Source organism: Tamandua tetradactyla, chromosome 5 (genome assembly GCF_023851605.1).
Source record: "Tamandua tetradactyla isolate mTamTet1 chromosome 5, mTamTet1.pri, whole genome shotgun sequence".
Lineage (NCBI taxonomy): Eukaryota > Metazoa > Chordata > Mammalia > Pilosa > Myrmecophagidae > Tamandua > Tamandua tetradactyla.
The window spans coordinates 91,763,965-91,781,906 of NC_135331.1; the positions used below are offsets into that span (position 1 = coordinate 91,763,965).

At 41.2% G+C, this 17,942-nt stretch overlaps 1 protein-coding gene across 6 annotated transcripts in view; it reads left to right on the plus strand.

The window, feature by feature from the left end:
• The window catches only part of PPARD (peroxisome proliferator activated receptor delta), a 125,234-nt gene that overhangs the window by 66,060 nt on the left and 41,232 nt on the right, over positions 1-17,942 (plus strand). The window contains exons 1-3 of one of the 6 annotated variants that reach the window (XM_077161574.1): positions 3,383-7,476; positions 8,011-8,164; positions 8,616-8,722. The exons of 3 other annotated variants lie outside the window; for them this stretch is intronic. The gene's annotated coding sequence lies outside the window, so the exon portion shown is untranslated. Of the gene's footprint in view, positions 1-3,382; positions 7,477-8,010; positions 8,165-8,615; positions 8,723-17,942 lie in introns of those variants that run through there. 2 more of the 6 variants (XM_077161573.1, XM_077161575.1) reach the window with 2 other exon arrangements.

Consider the following 17,942-nt stretch of genomic DNA (forward strand, 5'->3'; position numbering starts at 1 on the left):
GAAAATGGGTCTCTCTGTTGACAGTCTGAGACAGATTGGGGAGCAAGATGTAGATGTTCACACATTTCTACCTAAATAGAGCATGTGAGGCAGCATCTGCCTAGTGACTGATGCTATGGCGGTTGGAAGGGGATAGCTTCCTGAAAGGGGATGAAACTTAAGCCAGATATTTTTTTTTTAAAGGGGAATAGTTAGGAATGAGAAAAATGAGGGGGTGGGCATTTCAGGCAGGAGAGCAGCGTGGGAAAGCACAGAAATGGCAGGGTTCAGGGCCCACTTGGCACTCTTCCATTCCCTTCACTACCATCCTGAGCTAATCATTCAGCCAGCAGATGTTTAAATGCCTGCTCTGTGTACTGTGCTAGGCACTGGGGATATAGAGGAGCAGCTTGGTGCCTGCCCTGGATGGGCTCCCATACTCTAGCATAAAAACACTAGATGCGCAAGAACAGGCAAAAGTAATTGATGGTCTTAGAGGTCAGTATGGTAGATCTTCATTGACTGGAAAAGGGCATGAATAACCTTTGTGAGGGCTGAAAATGCTTGCTATTTTGACCTGGATATGATTTTGTGGGGATAGTTTATAGCACTGTGTACTACAGTTTAAAGCAAGCTATAGACTCTACTGTATTTACCTGAATTATAAAGTAAGTTAAATAAGTTTTATATCCCCCAAATAAATAAAATGCAATAGCAGCAAAGTGTGAGAAACACTAAACAAGGGAAATGCAGGAATTTTAGGAGCACAGTGCAGGAGGCATCTCTGAGGAAGTGGTATTTAAGCTGAGGATCTGAAAGATGAAGAGCCATTGGACAGGTTTAGAAGGGGATGAGGTGTCCCACGTGGAAAGAACAGTCTGTGCCAAGACCCAGAAGTAGAGACAGTCTGGTGTGATGAAAAGTTCAGGGTGAAAAGAGTATAGAATTTTGAAGGGGTGAGAAGCTAGATTTCAGCCCCTCACCCTTTCTCACTGTGTTATTTCAGAATTCCACTAGCGGGTCTCTCTGCTTCCACCCACCTTCACAGGCATCGGAACCAAAAAAGCACAGCTCTAATTCTACCCTCTTCCTTGCCTCAGAATTAAGTCCACACTCCTTAGTAAACAGAAATTCAAGGCCATTATGTCCTGGCCACTTACCTCCCACAACTGTCCTTCAAAGAACTGGACAGCCCAGCAAAGGTGATAGCTCATCCATCCCAAATATGCTCTATGTTTTTGGCTACTTTGCCTGGCTCACCTTGTCCTTCCCTGGGAGGCCTTTCCCACCCTTCCAGCCCAGATAAAAGAAGTACTATCTGTCCCTCCACCCCCCCCCCCCAAATTATCCCTGCTTCTTCCAAGCTGTAAATACTTCTTTCTCTGTAGTGTCTGCCTCTTGTGTGTCCTTCACACCACAATTATTTGTTCATTCACCCTCTTCGAGGTTAGGCTCTGTCCTACTCTTTTTGGTGTCTCTTCCCCCCGTAGGCATCTAGATCTAGTCAGTACCCACATCAATCCCATACATGAGTTTTTTATTGAATGGGACTGAGTAGATGGAACGTTGCTAGGTTTCATAGCTAAGGCTGGCTGGGAAAGTGTTAAGATTCCTGACAATTTTGGATTTGGAAATGAGAAATAAGAATTCCCCAAATCACAAGTTATTCTGTCCCTTCTTGATACTTCATGAGTTTTTAAATGAGTGGCCATAATAGTAAACTGAATTATTTTTCTGCAATAGTTTTATACAGAATTCTCAGAAAGAAAAAAAAGGATACAATATTAAACACATAGTTTATAATTGTTATGAACCAATATCTCATGGGAAAATTATATATCCAATGACGTGTAAAAATTATCTCTACATGATGAAGATATTTGATAATAAAAAAATTAAAGGAAGAAAACATTAACACAAAATGAATGCCAAATGAAAATATTTAACAATTTAGAGATACCACAAATAATATTTAAAAATTATTCTTACAGTAAAATAGTTAAAATGTATTTTAAAATTTCTATAGACTAAAATTCACTTGTTTTGATGTACAGTTTTACAAGTTCTGGCAAATGCGTAGTTGTGTAATCACCACCATAATCCAGATAAAGGATAGTACCATCATCTTCTAAAAATACACCAGTTTGTGTAACTTTCCAGAACCTATAGCCTCTAGATAGGTTCCTGGACCAAATAAGCCCAGAAACCTCAAGGGGCCAGCCTCATCAGAGCATCAGTTAGTTCCATCTCCCTACCCTATATCGTTGACAGCACCTTCCTACATGAAAAAGTTAGAATGGCTGTAGTCCAAATACCCTTAAAGAGTGGGAGAAAGATCAAAGGCAATGGTGGAGTTATACAGAAAAAGTATGGATTAACAGACGAATGTGATTGCCGAATCATTAAATTGATATTTCTTTTAGTCTCCAGTATTTTAGAGCAGCTAGAAGTAAACCTAAAATTAAGGAATTGTAACCCATACCAAACTCTGAAATATGTTCTACAACTAACTGTTTCACTGTACTTTGAAATTTTTTGCTTTTTTGTATATATGTTATTTATCACAAAAAAAGTTGATTGTGATGATAAAAAAAATATTTATTCCTTCTAGCCTCCAGTGTTTTGGAGCAGCTAGAAGGAAAAATCTGAGGTGGTGATATAGTAGCCCATGACAAACTCTGGGATCTGTCCTGTAACTATTTGTTGAAGAGTGCTTTGAAAGCGATTGCTTTTTTCTTTCTTTGGTTTGTATAGATGTTATATTATGCAATTAAAAAAAGTTGAAAAAAGCAAAAACCCATTGTAATCAAACCTTCCCATACCCTTAAACCTTAATTTGTTCTCTGTTCCTGTAGTTTCGCCTTTTCCAGAAAGTCATATAAATGGAATCATAAAGTATGTAGCCTTTTGAGTCTTCATTTATCATAATACATTTTAAATTTATCCATATTGTTGCGAATGTCAGTAGTTTGTTCTTTTTATTGTTGAAAAAGTATCCCAATGTATGGACCTACCCTAGTTGATTTATCCATTCCTCAGTTGAGGGACATGTAGATGGTTTCCAGTTTTATTCACTTGCAGGTTTTTGTGTGAACATAGGTGTTATTATCACTTGGATAAATATTTAGGAGTTAGTTGCTGGGCCTAAGATAAGAGTATGTTTAACCACCAAACTATATTCCAAAGTGGCTGTGCCATTTTCACTTTGCATCCTTATGAGCAATGTATGAGAATTTCTCCACAACCTTAACAGTGCTCAATATTGTCGGTTTTTGTTTTACCTTGTTTTGTGTTGTTTTAGCCATTTAATAGTTGTGTAGTGGTACTTCATTGTAGTTTTAATTTTCATTTCCCTAAAGGCTGTCATGGTGAGCATCTTTTCATGTGCTTATTTGCCAACTTCTTCGGTGAAGTGTTCATTCACATCTTTTGCCCATTTTTAAAACTGGTTTATTGGTTTTCTTCTTGAGTTTTGGGAGTTCTATATATAGTATGGATATAAGTCCTTCATCAGATGTGTGCTTTGCAAATTTTTTTTCTGGTCAGTAGCTTTTTTTCCCCCCTCTCAATGGTATCTTTCAAAGAGAAAGAATTATTTATTTGTTTCTTTTATGGATTGTACTTTTGATGTGTCTAAGAAGTCTTTGTCTATCCATGGTCGAAAAGGTTTTCTCCTAAAAATTATAGTTTTCATTTTACATTCAGGTCTGTGATCCATTTTTAGTTAATTTTTATAAAGGTGTAGGTCAGGCTCCTATTTTTTTTTTCTTCTGTCTGCATTTGGGTTGTTTCCACACTGTAGAGTTAGGTTTAGTTGTCAACTTGATGGTGCCCAGTTGTTCTTTTGGACTTAAATCATCAGCATGTGAATTTCATCTATGGCTGTCTGCATCTGCAGTCAGCTAAGGGGAGTACCTTTCACAATGAATATCACAGTGAGTGATGTTTAATTTAATTAGCTAGAAGCTTAAAAGAGAGAGAGGTCAGAAGAGAGCTCAGCAGCTCAGACCCAGGTATTTGGAGATTCAGAAAGGACATGCCCCCAGGAAAACTGTTAGAACACAGAAGCTAAGAGGGAAGGCCAGCAGATGTCACTATGTGTCTTCTCATGTGACAGAGAAACTCAGAAGAATGATAACTGTTTTTCCTCCCAGGAACTGGAAATTTGTCACTAAATAATCCCTTTTATAAAAGCGAGTCCATTTCTGATGTATTGCTTTCCGGCAGCGTTAGAAACTAAAACAGACACCATTTCTGTAATTCTCTCCTTTGAATTGCCTTTCACCTCCGTAAAAAATCAATTGGCTGTATTTGTGTGGATATGAAAGAAAAATTTTAAATCCCCTTCTAAAAGTCTTGATCTTTGTCATGACAAGTATTCCAGTTGTAGAAAAATTTATTTCATTCTGCATGGATGTTGGTCAAATTGTTAGCATGAGTTGAAAAGTATCTTCAGATTGAATATTGTGATATGTGTTGCTTTGAATAAACTCATTTTGTTTTTTAGTGATGAAAAACATTTTGTCTGTTTGCCCCAATTTTTTGACTTTGCCATTGCAGTTAATATTGCTTTTGCTAATTCAGAGTTTAGATCAGTTTCTGTTTGTGTCTTAGGATTCCATAACATGCACCTCTTCTCTTTGCAATTCTTCTGTAGCAAATAATCAAATGCTGATAAACACAGTAAACATTATAGCCTGACATTTGGATCTCCTAACAAAGTTTACAGTACTACACAGAATTACATGCCAAAATCGTCAATTAAAGGCTGATTTTGTTTCCAAATCATTTGTGTATACTAATTATATAAACTTATTAGTATTTATTTCATTTACAAGAATGACTTGCCATTGATGATGAATATGCGACTATGTGATGATATTGTGAATTGCTGAGTGTATGTGTTGGGAATGTTTGTGTTTCTTGTGATTTTTTTTAATTAATAAAAATTTTAAAAAAATAATAATTAAAAAAAAAAAAGAATGATTTGCCATTAGCAGAAGACAAGGCCATGAATACACATGACTGCTCATCTCCTACGTCTGCCTGTTCTGGTTCCCAGAAACGTCAGCCTTAACCTTCAGCTTTGAATGTTAGTTTCTTGGTCTTGCTTTGGACTTAACATCAGTGAATTCCTTCTAACCAGTAACATCTCTAGGCTTATTGTTAAGCTTTAATTCTCACAGGAGGATTATATAGTACTTTTTCCCATTTCCAAGTTTCTCAGTTGACGTTCCTCAGGATTTTAGATTCAATAAACATTTAATTTCCCAAGGATATATTGCGAAAGGATTCTTGCATGGAAATACTAGTCAAGAGGTATCATAAAGCAAGACGTAAGGAAAGCCAAGTGTTATAGGGTTCCCTCATCTATCATGATGTCTTTGGGAGCACCATAAATGTTGCTGGCTGAACAAACAGTGAATGAAAGGCATTCCAGCCAGTGAATGATGGAAACAGCTTTGGCTGTAAACACTGTTGGCTGATGAAGATGGTTTGGGCTGTAGAGTTTGGTGGAAGATAAGGTTAGATGGTGCCAAACCTTGAATGACAAGCACAGAAGCTTGGATTTTGATCTTCTGGCCACTGGGGAGAGAATCAAACACTATCTGAGTGTTCTCTGGTTCAGAGCCACGGGGCGAGTTGAAGACATAAAAACTTTGGTCCTCTCTGTCTTTTATTTAATAAAAAAGTCAAAGCTATAGGTAGGTTGAAAGAATAGCCCAATGAATTCTGTATTTCCTTCACTAAGATTTACCAATTATTAAGTTTGCTATATTTGCTTGACATTGTGTCATGTATTGCCTATATTCCATATTTGTTGGATCATTCCCTTATGATTAGATTTAGGAGTTGTGTGTTTCTAGTTATATCACATCAAAAGGCATGATGGATTCCCTAATAAAAGTGATGCAGGCTTTATTCACTGGTTAAAAGGTGTCTGTGAAGGACTATTTTTGTTTTAAGGCAAGGAACTTTGGGAGGAATTTTTCAAAGACTTATGGGAATAGTTGACAGCCATTTTAGAAAAGGAACCATTTCTTTGTCAGTTGTAACCACAATTGAGAAACATCCTGGTATAGTAAAACAAAACAAGACAAAAAACGCTGGACTGGAAGTCAGGAAAACAGAGTTTGGACCAAGCTATACAACCATCTTTTCCTATGACAGTAGATAAGTTACTTCATATCTCTGAGCTGTGCAGTTGTATATATAAGGAAATAGGTGCTCGGAGAAGTGAAACAATTTGCCCAAGGCCACTCAGCTTGTGAGTGGCAGAGCTAGGATTCAAACTCAGTTTTATTTGGGGCCAAAGCCCTGCCTCTGTCCTTATGCCAAGCCTCAGAGGTATCCCTTGAGGTGGCTAGATATCATTATGGTGGCCCAAATTATAGATGTATCAGGAGCCAGATAATCTCCTCACAGCTCTCGGCACCACACACCTAGGTACTAGTGCTCAGAACCAAGCAGAAGAATACCACCCCTTGTAGAATCTGATGGGTGAGAGGGAAGAGAGAGGTGCCTCTCTCCTAGGTTCCTTGTATGTGCGCAGCAGACTTACCTGTAGGAAGACCTGGGTACCTTGAACAAGCTGGTAGGTGGGCTGTTGGACACTCCCCAGCCACCTTTGGAATAAATGCACCCATGTATGTGTTACAGAGGTGAGATGCTGGTGCTGTTCTAGCCTCTACCTGTCCAGACAAGGAAGTACAGGCCACATGTACCTGGCCCTGGCCCATGGTAGGATCGGTGCCCAGGATCCCCAAATTGGCCCGTAACTCCCAAGTGCAGTCTGGATGGATGAAGAAAGGTACTGCTATAACCTGCCTGGGTTCTCTGGAGGAAGGAGGGAAACAGGAAGCATTAATGGGGGAAAGATGTGCCAAGCTGGCCACTGTGGCTGGGGAAATACTGCCAGCATGCTCTGGATGCCCTGATTTTGGGGCATAGGTTCTCAAGGAGGCAGTCAGAACGGAGGGCTGTGTTGGTGACTCTGGAGCATCCAGGACTGCTCTGGCCAGCAGGGCCTTCTGTTCTGGTAGCCAAGCAGTCCCCAACCTGTCAGCTTCCCAATTGGCTGCTCTCTCCAAGGCAAGTACCACTTGCACACTTGGTGAGTAGAAAGACCAGTGTCTGTTCCTTCTCTCCCCTGATATTCTTCCTTGGATTAGTTTTTTGGGGAAAACAGTGATCCAGGTAGCCAGAATATGTTGTTCTTTGTTAAAGCCACATTGTTAAGTTGCTGTAGAGCTGAGACGCCAGGAGAGTCAGCCTTCCCAGGTTGCACCTGCTTTTCTCTGCAATGTTCATCCATTATGACCTCAAGGGAAGGGACAGAATTCAGGGCCAGGGCCAAAGAGGCCTAGCCTGAAGCAGGCTGTGCTGTGTGGGCACTGTGCTCCAGGAAGTTCTTCTTCCCCTGGCTCACGGCTGCCTCACACCCTGAACATTGGAGAGGCATCCCCTCCATCCCCTGCCCAGGGCTCTGAGTACCAGGTAGGCAGCGCAGAGGGTGCCCATAAGGAGAAAAAGAACCCCAGAGGAAAGAGGTGTCTACAGACAGACTCCTCATTGTCACTAGTTCTAAAAGTAGGCAGCACTTTACTTAAGTCCTTCAAAGGAGCCCCTTCCTCCTGCGGCATGGGGCCCAGATCCATACTGGGAGACTGGCATGAACTTATGTGTGAGGAGTTCTGAACCCTGAAGAAGTTCCCCAAGTGTCATCATTAAGACTTTCTGTTGCTGGCATTTCCATTCTTGAACCACATACTTCTCCTGACTTTTGAGTCCTGAAGAGCAAGTTTAGTATTTTGAACCACTTCCTTAGAGCTCTCAGGCTATGAGGCAGGCATAAAATCCAGAAGCTGCTGTCAGAACAGTTTGAGAATTGGGAGGTGAGGACTGGGCCAGTTTTCAGACTTTCTAGGGTGCTTTGATGCTTAAAACGCCTTTTCTGGGCTCCCTGAAATTTGAATCCTCTTTATTGGTCCTTTGACTCCCTCACCTCTAGTTTTCCCTTTCTTCTCTTAGGGACTTGATGCACTTTTTTTTCACACGGGCAGACACCAGGAAACAAACCCAAGTCTCCAACATGGCAGGTGAGAACTCTGCTACTGAGCCACTGTTGCCTGACTTGATGCTTTAAGAAATCCCATCACTGGGACCTTAAAAAGCAACCAAATAGGTGAGCACTTGGAAATGAGAGGGAAACCAGAAAGCAAATGCTAAAATGTTTTTGAGATTCAGTACCAGGAGAGCTTTGTTTCATCTGGTGTCAATATTTGCCCATAAGTTCCTGAGCTTCTTTCATTCAAGTGAGATCCAAAAGTTTTTGTTAAGGAGAAAGCAAGAAGTTTTAGAATAAGGACTTCAGCCTCTTCTCTTACTCAACTGTATTACAGAAGAGGTAGATGCTTATTTTAAAAACAATTAAAACTAGAAACATGTATAAAGATTAAAAATAAATATATTAATCTCCATACTGTCTCATTCCTTCCCTCCACTATCCTGTTCCCAAACTGTCTGACTTTTGCAATTGTTTGCATTGTTGGTCAAGTGTGTGGAACTTTGTGTTGTTTTCAACAAAATGAATATGTGCCAGATATGCGGTTCAGCTGCCTACTGTTTTCTTCCAGCCGTGTGTCACCACTGTCCTGCCATGGCATGGCATCTGTGTTACCTGCTGCCCTTGAGGGTCTGCAGAGAATTCCATGACTTGGATGTGCCAATGTTGCCTCTGGAGGTAGACTTCTTAGCTTTTTCTGTTTCAGTTTGCTACTCTATAATAGTGATATCTGTCACTTGTATTGTGTTTTTAAAACTTATTTTTTTTAACTTACCAAATAGCACCTGTTCATTAGAGGAAATTTTTAAAAATCAGAAATAAAAATACTCCTGAAAGATAGCCTTCATTAACGCTTAGGCATGTAAATTGTATAATACAAATGTTTTTCACATTTAATGTCTCATCTGAGCTTTGCTTCCTCCATTAGGGAAGGCAAGTGGGTATTAGACCCATTTTATACACAGGAAAACTAAGCCACAGAAAGGTTAAAAGGCTGCCCAGAGGTACACTGCATAGCAGAGATAGTGCACACAGGGGTGGGGTGTATACTTGTCATGTAATCCAGTGCTAGTACTCTCTCCATTGTGTTCCACCATCTTCTTACCTACAGATAGAGAAAGGGAATGCTGGGCATCTGGAGTTCAGCAAAGCCTGGACAATCTCTATGATTTGGTATTGCTTTATCCAAAGGTTAATAGACTTTTACCTAGGGGAAAGTATCCCATGATACTTTGGACCCTCATTGCCTTAACAAAAAGGTAGAAGACATTCTCCTCAGATTACCAGATAATGTCAAATGAGGGACTACTCATGTCTCAGAGAACTGGATCAAGGCTTAGAAAGCCCTCAGAGGGTTCTGTTGACACATCTGAGGCAGCAGGGTAACATTTGGGAGGGGTGACGATAAAGGGCTACATACTGTTTCTGGGAGCACAGGACGGGAGGCATGCTTGATGGCCATGTAGGTGACAACTAGCCCACCTGAGAATTTTGGTCAACAGTAAGCCATACATACTATTTCAGCATTTTAGCTTCATCTATTGGGATTATAAAGAGTCATATATTAAAAGAGTTTGATAAACTAAGGAAAAGGAAGGATCCAAAAAATATCAGATAACAAATGTTGCAATAACTGAACAGGTTTCATCAGACGAAGAGAGCTTTGGGGAGGAAGCAGGTACAAGTTGAGACTTGGTCATCAGAGAGTAGGTGGACAGAGACCAGGAATAGAAGTTAGTTGGAGGGAAAGTCTGGTTGATCAGTGTACGGAAGAACTTTTTAGCATTAGAGAGTATCAGAAATGGAAGAGAGAGACAATATGGTGGCATGGTTAAAGCTCCCACCCTGAAGGCAGACTGACTCTGCCAGAGTTAGATTCCCAGTGCATGTGGTTTGGGAAATGACTTCATGCTTTCATGCCTTAGTTTTATTACCTGCAAGTGGAGATAATAATAGTACCTGCCTCATTGTCTTTACTTGTGAGACCTAAGTGAGTTAGTTACTGTACGTAAGAAACTTAGAATTATGTATGCCTAGTACATAGAAATGCTATTTGATTCGAGCAGAAGGTGGGAAGAGTTGCAGAAGGTTTTCTGCATGTGTTTGCCTCTGACCTGTTTTCCAGCTTTTTCTGCCCTTTCTCTTCCATGCCACTCTGTAGTTTGCTTGTGTTTCTCTCTACCTCCATCTCCTTGGTCTGGGATCCTGCAGTTTTCCACCTAGAACACCCTACCTCTCAAGCTGTATACATAAAATAAATCTGCCCTTCTTGATTTTATTTTCTTCTCTGAACTCTTAGGTATTTTCACATTTTCTATAATAAGCATATTTCTTCCTTTAGAAATTACCTCTGCATGACCCAGCTCATCAGGAGCCTTGAACCTTCTCTGAGGCCCCCAGGAGAGGTGATTTCCTCCTTCCCCCTTCACGTACAGCCTTTCACATGGGCATTTGCTGATACTGGCCTTATTTCCTTCCTGACGGGAGTGTAAACACTTTAAAGGCACCTGAGAATTTGTCACCATGTCTCCACCCTGAGATCAAACTGTGTCCTGTGAGTGACGTAGTGCTCCCTCCACTGAGTACTGCTCTCAGGCTCTGTTCAGTGAGAGGAATTTAGAGTCAAAAGGGGTAGAAGCGCCCAGCACTTGTACAGATGGGGAATTGAAGCCCAGCAAAATGAACCACCTTCCTCGAGATCATCTGGTAGATTAGCACAAGAGCTGGCCTGGACCACAGCCAAGACCCCTTGGCCAGATGTTTTTGGACTCCCCTTCATGGCATTTCTACCAATTTGTTGTAATCCTAATGAATTCCTCTTTTGTAATGGTTGGGAGAGCAGGGTCAGATGCCCCGGGAAAACTGAAGCCCACAGACAGATGATCACTACAGGACTACTTACAGCTTGGCCATGAACTTAAATCTTCTCCAGTTATAAAAAGTTCAGCAAATATTTACCAGGCAATTGCAATCTGCTAGGTACTCTTCTAGGATTTACCTATCAACCTAATAGATAAAATCTTTGCCTTGTGAGGTTAATATTGTTTTTAGACAACAAATGAGTAAGTATATATGCTATGCCAATTGGTGAGAAGACCTATGGAAAAAATGGAAGAGGTGAAGGGGGATGAAAGGTCTCGGATAGGTTGGGGTTGGTTTTAAAGAGGATGGTCAAGAAAGGCCTCACTGAGCAGGTCATGTTTGGGCAAAGATCTGAAGGAGGTAAGGAAATGAACCACAGATATAGCTATCTGGGAGAAGAACATTTTCAGTTGGCGGGAACAGCAGTGCTTAGGGTCCTCAGGAGAACGTGTCTGCTGTGTGCAGACCAGTGAGGAGGCCATGTACTGGCAGATTGTAAACCAGGGGGAGAATAGTAGGAGAGGTAGGGGAGAGGAGCACCGGTTCCAGAAGACCTTATAGACCAGTGTAAAGATGAGTTCTTGTCTGAAATAGAAAGTTCTTAGAGGGATTTGATCCCAGGAGGGACAGAATCTGACATTTTTAAGAATCATTCTGACTACTGCATGGAGAGTAGACAAGTGGGGGTGGAAAACAGAGAAGCCAGTTAGGATGCTGTTGGAATAATCTATGACTTGGATCAGTGTCATAGTGATGGAGGTTGTGAGAAGTGGTCAGATTCTGAGCATTTATTAAAGGCAGAGCCAACAGGATTTGCTGACTCAAACATTTTTGCCTAACTGGAAGGTTGGAATTGCCATTTACTGAGCTGGGAAAGACCGTGGAGGGAGGATCCAGAGCTCAGTTTGGAATGTATTGGGCTTGTGGAGATGTCAGAGAAGCCAGAACTGGAGAAATAAATGTGGGAGTTGTCAGCAGATCAGAGGTACTGAAAGTCATGAGCCAGTGTAAGATCATGAAGGAGGGAGTGTTGATGGAAAATGAGAGACCTTTAGAAATTGGGGAGAAAAGAGGCACCAGCCAGGAAAATTGATAAGGAACAGCCAGTGAGGTGAAGGAAAATCTGGGAGCTAAGTGAAGAAAAGATATAAAGAAAGAGGGGTTGATCAGTTAGTTACATGACATGCTGTTGTTGGGTCAAGTAAGGTGAAGATAATGTGTTCACTGCAGAAGAGTTAAAAAATACAGAGATAAAGCAAATAAACCATCTGCCACCCTGATAATAAAGAAAAGCTTCCATTCTTTCTCTAGGCACTTTTATGGGAATCATACTCTCCCTATCGTTTTGCATTCGGTTATTTTTCATTTAACAAGCTATCAAATATTCTTTGGAAAGATGAGTTTAATGGTTGGATAATACTCCATTCCAGAGACGTAGCCTAATTTATTTAACCATTCCTCTAAAATTAGGAAGAAGTCATTTCTGATTTTTTCGGCATTATAAATAACACTGAACAACCTGGTATTTTCCCTACAAGTAGAATTACAGAGTCAAAAGGCATGTACACTGCTACCTTTGGCAGCACATATACTAAAATTGGAACTACGCAAAGATATGAGCACTTTTAGATGAAACTTGAACTTTGGAATCAGTTTCTCCTGGGTAGTTCTGACTGTTCATTACCTAACTAGCTATAAGGTTCTTCCATATCTTCTCTTCTCCTAGAAGTTACTCAGCCTGCTGATCCCCATTGCTGCCTTAGTTCCTCAAGTATGAGTCCCGTTTTTCCTATGCTATTCAAAGTTTCATTCCCTCTCTTTAGACCCAGCTGCCTACTCAGTGGCGTGGTCCTGTTCCTATTCCCCTGTCTAGTTTGTTCATATAGCCAGCAGGAGTTAGTCAGAGCGAATGTAGTGTTTAAATGACATGACCTGTGGCAGATGCTTAGCACATCCTGTCTGCTCTTATCTCAGTAAGTTGGTTAAATGAGATTTTGTACAGGAAAGTGATTTGTGAACTTTAAAGGGATATGCCAGTGTCCTTAATTAATAATAAAAATTATTATTTTTAATTAGGATGAGGAAGAAAAAATGAATGTCAACATTGCAAGGTATATATCAGTGCTAGCTAGGATCTATAGTAAACAGTAACAATGTAATATGCTTCCATTGAATGAAATAGGTAGTATACCAAAACTAAATGTCAGTAACGGGGGATATGGGGGAGGGGTATGGGATTCTTTGCTGAAGAAAAGGAAATGTCCTCATATAGATTGTGGTGGCAAGGGCATGGCTATACGATTATACCTGGAACCATTGGTTTTTTTAAAAATTTAGTTTGGATTGTATGACGTGCGAATAAAACTGTTCAAAAATGAACAGAGGGCAGGCAACCATGGCTCAGAGGCAGAGTTCTAACCTTCCATGCTGGAGACCCAGGTTCGATTCCCAGAGCCTGCCCATGCCAAAAAAAAGAACAGAGAGATACAAGTGCTGGAGAAAATGCAGAGAAAGAAATGTAACTATTCACTGTTGGTAGGGAAGCAGAGTGGTGCTGCCTCTCTAGAAGGCAGTGTGGTAGCTCCACAGGAGGCTAGGGGTGAGGTTGTCATCAGATCCTGCAATCTCGTTGCTAGGTTTATGTTTGGAGGCTCTGAGAGTGTGGAGGTGAAAGGACATATGCACACTAGTGTTTAAGGTGGCAGTGTTCAAGTTTCAAAATGGATAGAGGTGGCCTAAGGGTACATTGACTGAGGAATGGAAGGAGGAACTAGAGTGTATACATACTATGGACAGCTGAGTGGCTGCAAGAAGGAATGAGGTTGAGAGGCTTGCAACTAGGTGAATGAACCTTGAGGAGAGTATGTTGAATGAAATGTCAGGAACAAAAAAAACACAAATATTGTCATGCCTCTCTCACATGGACTGATCCTAATATACAAACTCAGAGAATTGAAGTTGAGAGCTTGGATTATCAGCTTGGGGCTATTGTAAAGGTTCTAGATTGTAAGCTCTTACAACAGTCACATATATTAAGGAGTTTTAATTGTTATTTCTAAATTTTGAGATGCTGAGCTATTTGTGTATAACCTTGTCGTTCCCTGGAACTTTGGGTATTTGTGTGACACCTGAGACTCATAGTTAGAGCTCTGAAGCTATGAAAGTCAGCATATCCCAAATAGCAACTGTTTTAAAAAGTTGATGAAGGAACCTGACTTCAAGTAGAGAAATGAGGGAAGCTAATCTGGATAGGACTAAGGTAAATCAAAATACGGGGTTAAGGATGATATGGTCCAAATTTTAAAACTTCAGCTTCTGTGTGAGCCCAAAAGGAGAGGTGTTTATTTGGTGCAAAATTTATATTTTGGGTAGTACATTTCCTAATTTAATTTATATAGTCAGTTTAGTTGAGCACCATAAGTACATGGAATCTTGAATAGGGCGTGAGACTTTGTTGGTTTATCCAGGTTAGTATGATGCCCCAATTTATCACAGAGTAATTTGGGCGGTGAATAAAAAAGTATTTGCAAGGTCCCCTTGGGACGCTGGAAAGAAAGGAGGAAATATTCAACTTCCCCATTTGGAGAATTTCTGATATTCTCACAAGAAATGGGGACAACCAAATTAATAGGCCGAGCCCTCGATCTTGGGGTTCACCCCTATGAAACTTAATTCTACAAAGGATAGGCTAAGCCTACTTAAAATTAGGCCTAAGATCGCCCCCAGAGAACCTCTTTTGTTGCTCAGGTGTGACCTGTCTCTAAGCCAAAGTGGCAAGTGAACTCACTCCTTCCCCCCACTATATGGGATATGACTCCCAGGTATAAATCTCCCTGGCAACGTGGGATAGAAATCCTGGGATGAGCCGGACCAGCCTCAGGGTATTGAGAAAGACTTCTTTACCAAAAGGTGGAAGAGAGAAATTGTTTAAGACAAAGTTTCAGTGTCTAAGAGATTTCAAACAGAGTTGAGAGGTTATCTGGAGGTTATTTTTATGCATTATATGAATATTCCCTTTTTAGTTTATGGTGTATTGGAGTGGCTGGAGGGAAGTACCTGAAACTGTTGGGCTATGTTCCAGTAGCCTTGATTCTTGAAGATGATTGTATAATGATATAGCTTTTATAGTATGATTGTGTGATTGTGAAAACCTGTGTCTGATCTAGGGTATGTACAGATGAGAAAAAAGAATGGATAAAAAATAAACAAATACTATGGAGGGAAAGGTTAAAATAAATTGGGTAGATGGAAATGTAGGTGGTCAGTGAGAGGGAGGGGTAAGTAGTATGGTATGTCTGACTTTTTTCCTTTTTCTTTTTATTTCTTTTTCTGGAATGATGCATGTGTTCTAAAAAATGATCATGGTGATAATATTGTGAGCCACTGATTTTATACCATGTATAGAATGTTTGTATAAGATTTATCAATAAAAATATTTTTTAAAGTGATCAGACTTCAATTAGAAGTACAAATGAAGCTGATCTAGATAGGACTAAGGTAACAAAATACATGGTAAATGATGATACGGTCTGTATTTTAAAACTTCAACTTCTGTGTGAGACCAGAGAAAGAGGTATTTATTTAGTGCAAAATTTATATTTTTGGTAGCACATTATCTAATCTAACTTATATGGTCAGTTCACTTGAACTCCACAATTACGTAGAATCTGGAATAGGGAGCAAGATCTTGTTGGTTTGTACAGGTTAGTGTGATGCCCTGATATATCCCAGAGTAATTCAGCAGGGAATTAAAAAGTATTTGCAAAGTCCCCTTGTGGGGCTGGAAAGAAAGGAGGGAAAATTAATCTTTCCCATCTGGGGAATTCCTGGTATTGTTGCAAGCATGGGGACAACCAATTTAATAGGCTGAGTCCTCAATCTTGGGCCTCTCTTCCCTATGAGAATTATTCCTTCAAAGGAGAAGCTAAGCCTCCTGATAACTGTCCCTGAGAGTCACCCTCAGAGAACCTCTCTGTTGCTCAGATATAGCCTCTCTCTCTAAGCCAACTCAGCAGGTGAACTCATTACCCTCCCCACACCACCCATTCCCAATGTGGAACATGGCTCCCAGAGTGTAAATTTCCCTGGCAACATGGAATATAACTTCTGGGGATGAGCCACTACCTGGCATCATGGGATTGAGAAAGCCTTCTTGACCAAAATAAGGAAGAGAGAAATGAGACAAAATAAAGTTGCAGTGGCTGAGAGATTTCACAGAGTCGAAAGGTCATCCTGGAGGTTATTCTTATGCATTATATAGATATCCCTGTTTAGTTTATGGTGTGTTGGCGTGACTGGAGGGAAGTACCTGAAACTGTTGAACTGTGTTCCAGTAGCCTTGATTCTTGAAGACTATATAACCATGTAGCTTTTACAGTGTGACCCTGTGACTGTGAAAACCTTGCGGCTGGTGCTCCCTTTATCCAGGATATGGACAGGTGAGGGAAAAAATAAGGACAATAAATAATAAAAAATAAAAATAGGGGGCAGAAATAAGGAGTTAAAAAAGTGGATAGATTGCAGTAGTAGTGGTCAATGTGAAGGAGGGATAAAGGGGACAGTGAGGGGTAAAGGGTATGGAATGTATGGGTGCTTTCTTTCTTCTTTTTAATTCCTTTTTCTGGGATGATGTGAATGTTCTAAAAATGATCTTGGTGATGAATACATAACTATGTGATGATATTGTGAGCCGTTGATTAAATACTTTGGGTGGACTGCATGGTGCATGAAGATATCTCAATAAAAATAAAAGTTAGGTAGGGGTACAAGTTACGGGTATACAGTCTGTGCCCCATAACACAGCCCCTGGAGCCACTGATCCACAGGTTGGCATGCTGTGTGTAGGCATTGCGTGGACTTGTAAGGCCCTAGAAGGTGGCTGTTGGTCAGTTGGCCTCCTGCCAAACAGTGCCAGGTGCTACACCTGCCCCCTATATGTGTGCGTCACAGCCTGGAATCACCAAGACAGAATAGCACCAAGAGACCAGAGCCAAGAAAGGTCAGAGCAGTAAGAGGCCATCTACCCTGCTCAACATTTTATTCAGTGAGGGCACAGAGGTGAGAGAGTTTGGTGGGTAAGTGGTGGGTGGGAGGAACGTTCAGGAGAAGCACTCAGCTCTGCCAGCCCTAAGGGCCTCCTCCCTGGACTACTCAGCCTGGATCTTTCCAAGAACAGAACAGGCAGCTACTTCCAGACTCGAACCTGCTATGGCTTCTGTGGTGTCTCAGCCCCGGGAAGTGGCCTTCTTCCTTCCACTGATGCCTAGGCTGAGTTAGCTGTAACCCTTGCCTCTCAGAGCCCAGTGAAAATCATTTCCAGTCTGTCCTCCACAGCAGCCAGAGGAGCCTTTTTTAAAATGCATCTCTGCACTGTTCTTGAAATAAACACCCACATCTCTGTTCCCTCATCCCCACCCCACCCCACCCCCAGTAACTCCACTCAGCTTGCTTCCTGGTCAAAGGTGACATCTCCAGGAAGACCTCCCCTGGCCACCCACATTAGGCTAGTGCACTTTGCAGGTGCCCCAAAGGCTGTTTGCGTTTGCCCAGCAGAGCCCTGATCATTGTTCATGGTTAAATATATGTGTTGGTTGCTCGACTAATGTAACCTGGCATGGGACAATGTAATCTGCTTAAATATTTGTTGAAGGAGTGAATGAAAGCAGCTGGCAGGAGCTGGCAGGGTCCAGAAGGGTGAAGAGTCACTGACAGAATCAGCAGCTATAGCACTAGGGTTGGATGGCTGGGTCCCAGGATGAGAAGGGCTCTGGAAAGGTCTTCAGGAGCATCCCTTTGCCTGACTGAGGCAGAGCCATTTACCTCAGAGGCCTCTCTTGAGTGGTAAGGGGTCCTCAGCTCTGTTAAAGCCTGCAGTAGAAGAGATTGGGTCTCTTCGGGAACCTGGGTAGGCTTCTTCTTAATCTCTCCAGAATCTCTCAGTGTATTACTTGGTTTTCTTTGTTCGAAACACTTCTTAAAATGTCTCCTCCTAGCAAAGGCAGTGCTAAGAGGGAAATTTATTGCCCTAAATGCCTAT